We start from the raw sequence: 5,000 nt of genomic DNA, 5'->3' as shown, positions 1-5,000 counted from the left end.
ATTTTAATAAAAAAAAAGCTCGTTGCTTTTTCTTTCCCTATAATTGGAGCCATGGAGCTCTATCCATTTATTCACTTGACCCGAGGGTTAATTTTTTTAGTCCCGTTCCAAGAAAAGAAGCAAAGACAAGATTTTTTGCCCATCCGGTAAGGATGAAGTATTCGAAGTATTCTCTGAGTTCCCCATTGATACGACATGCTATTTTTTCCATTCATTCCCGTTTTGGATCAGTCGTGGTCTTACAAACTCTACCAATGGTATGGACGAATTCGTTGCTTCATCCAAATGTGTAAAAGATCATAGTCGCACTTAAAAGCCGAGTACTCTACCATTGAGTTAGCAACCCGGATAAGATTGTAGATATGATCGGAATAAAAAATAAATATAAAATAATAGAATATAATATTAATATATATAATATTAATATAAATATATATATTATATATAATATATATAAATATATATAATATAAAAAAAAAAAAAAAACTTTTATTCTTGTATCGCAGTGAATTTGGTGAACTCATCATTTAAATGAAGTAAATAAACAAACTTATGGGCCGTGGAGAAATAGATTTATTTCTCCACGATCGAATTATATTTGTTCGATACAACATTGTCAATATGAATTGCATATTGATAAAACAAAAAAATATCAAATTGATCAAACCATCAAACCTAAATAATTAAGTAAAGTACTTGTGTTGGATTGGCACTACATAGATAAGAAATGAAGTGTAAACGGGGGAATAAGTTAAGGAAGAAGTAGGAATAAATATTGAATTTATTGAATATAGATACAGATACAATAAGCGGGATTGCCCCCTTTGTTTGTTAGGGGAGTACATCCAATAACAAAAAGTACCCTATTGATGGTAATCCCGGCATTTCGTAGATCCAGTAATTTAATCACTCGAGATTTTTTTCTATCTGTCTTATATCAATTATAAATCAATTCAATATAGATAGGATTTTTTTTTCGTTCTATAGCAATGGTGAATAGAGCAAGAAAAAAAGAGATCAGTGGAGAAACAATTACATAAAGCCAGATGCTAGGCACCCCTTTTTGATTCCATTAATTGAACTTTGTTTGATTAACTCGAAGTTCTTTAAAGACCTCCGCCTTCTTTGAAATATCATGAACAGTTCCTGTAGGTTGAGCGCCCCTTTCAAGGAAATATAGAATAGCAGGAACATTTAAATAAGTTTGATTCTTTATCGGATCGTAAAAACCGACTTTACGAAGATCTCTTCCCTCTCTTCGGGATCGAACATCAATTGCAACGATTCGATAGATGACTCATTGGGATAGATGTATATGAAGAATCCCCCCCCCCCCCTAGAAACGTATAGGAGGTTTTCTCCTCATACGGCTCAAGAAAGAATGATTCGAATTTATGTATATAGTGGCAAATGTATCCAAAAAATTTTGAATTAGACTCTAACTAAAAATTGGAGTCGTTTTTTGTTCTTCTCTCCTGAGAAGAAAAATACCATTCGTACTCATAACTCAAGTTAGGTAATTATCAAAGGCCTAGAGAGGAAATCCTTAAACATTTATTGAGCCGTCTCTAACCCATTTTTTTTTATTTGTCTCACCTAGAATCTATTTCCACATTCTAATCTAGTTCGAGTTGTTGAAACAGTTGAAAAATGGAGTTTACTTGTTCCGGTATCCGTTATCCTTGCTTTGAATCATTGGGTTTAGACATTACTTCGGCGATTCTTAATCGTTTCAAAATGGCAGCAACATACCTTTTATTATTTCTTTCTATTGAAAGAATCGTACGAATGATTGATTCCCCTACGATACAATTTTGGTCAAATATTTTTACCAATTCCGAACTATTTAACTTTTTGGTTTGAACCCCTTTCAAATTTGACCCTTTCGATTTCTATATCGAAGATATACTTACGTTACGAAGTTTTTCCAACCTATTGATTGGTACTAACCCTAGACTCTTCCCCTGATAAATGAATCAATACTTTATACTCGAGCTCCATCATGTACTATTTACAACCAATAAAATTGGTTTCCTAGTGTAACAGAACAAACTATGTCGAGCCAAGAGCATCTTCACAGATATATAAAATGGTGGATTCCTGCATCCACAACCGACCATGTCCTTCAAGTCGCACGTTGCTTTCTACCACATCGTTTCAAACGAAGTTTTACCATAACATTCCTCTAATTTTGAACCGGTATGCCCGGTATGGAATTGATTCAATATGGAATCATGAATAATCATTGGCTTAATTGCTACCCAGCAGTCCACACCTTCCTTATATTTCCTTATATATAATATATATATATATGCTTATATATATGATATATGCTTATATATATGCTTATATATATATATGGAAATGGAAGGATAGGTATTTTTTTTTATTTTATCTGGAGAAGTCTCAGCAAGGATTTAACATGATCCTATATCATATGAATGAGACTTTCATTTTTCTTTCCATACTTTCTATAAAAAGTAAATAGATATATTCTATTTATATTTTTTTTTATACATTATACACGTGTCATTGACACTCGATTGCGAGTGTAAGAATGTGAATCGATACGCTTGTGAGAAAGTCAATCAATAAGGAGTATATAGTTCATAAAACAATGATTCGAAATCTGAAAGAAACAAAAAAAAAAATGGAATCACATTGTATCCAATATCCCACTTACTTTTATTAGGGGATTAGGGAAGATGGCTAAAAGTACCTCATCTTTTCTATGAGAGAATCGGGCTGGGACGGAAGGATTCGAACCTCCGAATAACGGGACCAAAACCCGGTGCCTTACCGCTTGGCCACGCCCCATTTAGATTTATATTGGACACAAATAAACACTAACATAGGTATTGGCTGTTCGTCAATTTCAGCCTAAATCCAATATCTATAGAATGGGCGTTGCTAAGATTCGTCATGTGTAGAATGTGTAGATGTAGAATCGAAATGAATTCATTGATCATTACATATAATTCAATTAAGATATTGTATGAAAGTATGATTCCTTCTACTCTGATTTAAGAATTGAATCAGATTTAAGAATTGAAGGATTTTTGATTGGGGGAGTTCCAAGAAAAAGGAAGATTTTTGGCAAACCTTCTCTTCTTTCTTTATTTTTCCCTTATATCACGATAAAAATGAAATTATCTCTAAAAACGAAATGTTTGGTATGCTTAATATCTTAAGTTTAATCTCTATCTGTCTTAATTCGGCCCTTCATTCGAGTAGCTTTTTATTCGCCAAATTGCCCGAGACTTATGCCTTTTTGAATCCAATCGTAGATGTTATGCCAGTCATACCCGTACTCTTTTTTCTCTTAGCCCTTGTTTGGCAAGCTGCTGTAAGTTTTCGATGAGATCTTTAATACTAAGAAAGATTCACGATTTCTTCGAAAAAAAAAAAATTTCTAACAAAATTTATAAGAACAATTGATAAGATCAGATAAGTCCTACATTATGAACCCCCAATTCAAACATTGAAATTCTTTATGGGGAGCTGCGATGAATCTGAATCACCTCATTTCCACATTTTGACCCTCCAAGGGTCAAAGACCTTATTATGGTACCTCACAATATCTAGGTTGGGCATGATAAGCAAATTTTTATAACTAAGAGATGAATCAGAATCTTATTACAAATAAATTCTGAATTCCTAGAAAAGATTTGCTTTTCTCGAAACGGGGTATGTGGTACAAAAATAGACATAGAGAATCTATTCCCCTATTTTCTAAAATACTGATCTTGGAGATTGTGTAATGCTTACTCTTAAACTCTTCGTTTACACAGTAGTGATATTCTTTGTTTCTCTCTTCATCTTCGGATTCCTATCTAATGATCCAGGACGTAATCCCGGGCGTGAAGAATAAAAAAATAAAAGGTTTTTCTTTTATTTTTTTCTCTATTCCATAGAGTTAATACCTCTGTAGGAGAGAGAACAAGGACTCAAGATTTTTTCGAATTCGAAAGAAAGAAAAATATCAAGTGATCATAAGGGACGGAGAGAGGGGGATTCGAACCCTCGGTACGAATACCTCGTACAACGGATTAGCAATCCGCCGCTTTAGTCCACTCAGCCATCTCTCCCAATTCCAATTATAAAATATAAAATTTAGATGTGACGTGTGAAGTAAAGATTGATAAAAGTCTTTTTTCTTTATCTTTCTTTATTCTTCTTTTTTCTTTATCTTTCTTTATTCTATAATCCTATAACATAATTTTATTAATATTAACAGTTTGGATAATGATTCGAAACGGATATTTCCAATAGAAAGAAGGAGTACCACTTTTGATTTAGTGGGGGGGTTCTTTTATTCCCTCGGCCCGGCCGGGTAGTGGCCGGGCCGCTCTTTGTTCCAATGAATCGTAGATCAAATGAAATGATTTGTCTGGTTTGATAAACGCAAATTTCTGTTACGAAAACAGCAATAACAACAAGGACTATTTGAATTCCTATCAGAAGTTTATTTATGATAGACGTTTTTTTCTTATTAGTTTTTCTTTTTCCTTTTATCTATTTACTTACTTTTACTTACTTGAATAAAAAAAAACAGAATAGAATATTGGATTTGTATTAGTATTATAATCCCCTTTTTCTTCAAGGTAAAGCTTTGTTTGAACACTTGAGTCCACAAACGAAACGAATACTATTTTATTAAAAAAAAAAAAGAAGTTTTTGCTTGAAAAAATCGATGGGGAAATTGAAAAAAAAGGAGGGTGGAGCTATGGATTGGATTCTTTCACAACTCAACTCATTTTTATGTTCCAGCTTCAACGGCTTCTTCAATCCGGGCCTGTCAATAACAACTCCATCAGCAAAAGATAGAATTTGTTATTTAAATGATTTTCCTATTCTATCAAGCACCCGTTGGAACACACGAAGACGCCATTTTCCGCATTCTAATGCTATCTTGATTACGTCTCACCCCTTTGTTCGACAAAGGACCCATTCATATACAATAATTATATTGTAGCGGGTATAGTTTAGTGGTAAAAGTG

General features: G+C 33.3%; 1 non-coding gene across 1 annotated transcript; it reads right to left on the bottom strand.

Annotated features, from left to right (window-relative positions):
• Nucleotides 1–4,000: 4,000 nt before the first annotated feature.
• Nucleotides 4,001–4,088, bottom strand: TRNAS-GCU (transfer RNA serine (anticodon GCU)). The gene has a single exon. It is a non-coding gene; the product is annotated as a tRNA-Ser (tRNA).
• Between the last annotated feature and the right edge of the window lie 912 nt (nucleotides 4,089–5,000).

The sequence above is a fragment of the Aristolochia californica genome, unplaced genomic scaffold (genome assembly GCF_029961685.1).
Source record: "Aristolochia californica isolate CCGP_79_NKW_82.1479 unplaced genomic scaffold, dmAriCali1.0.hap1 SCAF_215, whole genome shotgun sequence".
Taxonomy (NCBI): domain Eukaryota; kingdom Viridiplantae; phylum Streptophyta; class Magnoliopsida; order Piperales; family Aristolochiaceae; genus Aristolochia; species Aristolochia californica.
The sequence above is the reverse complement of the archived record's forward strand: the minus strand, read 5'-3'. Positions and strand labels throughout refer to the sequence as shown.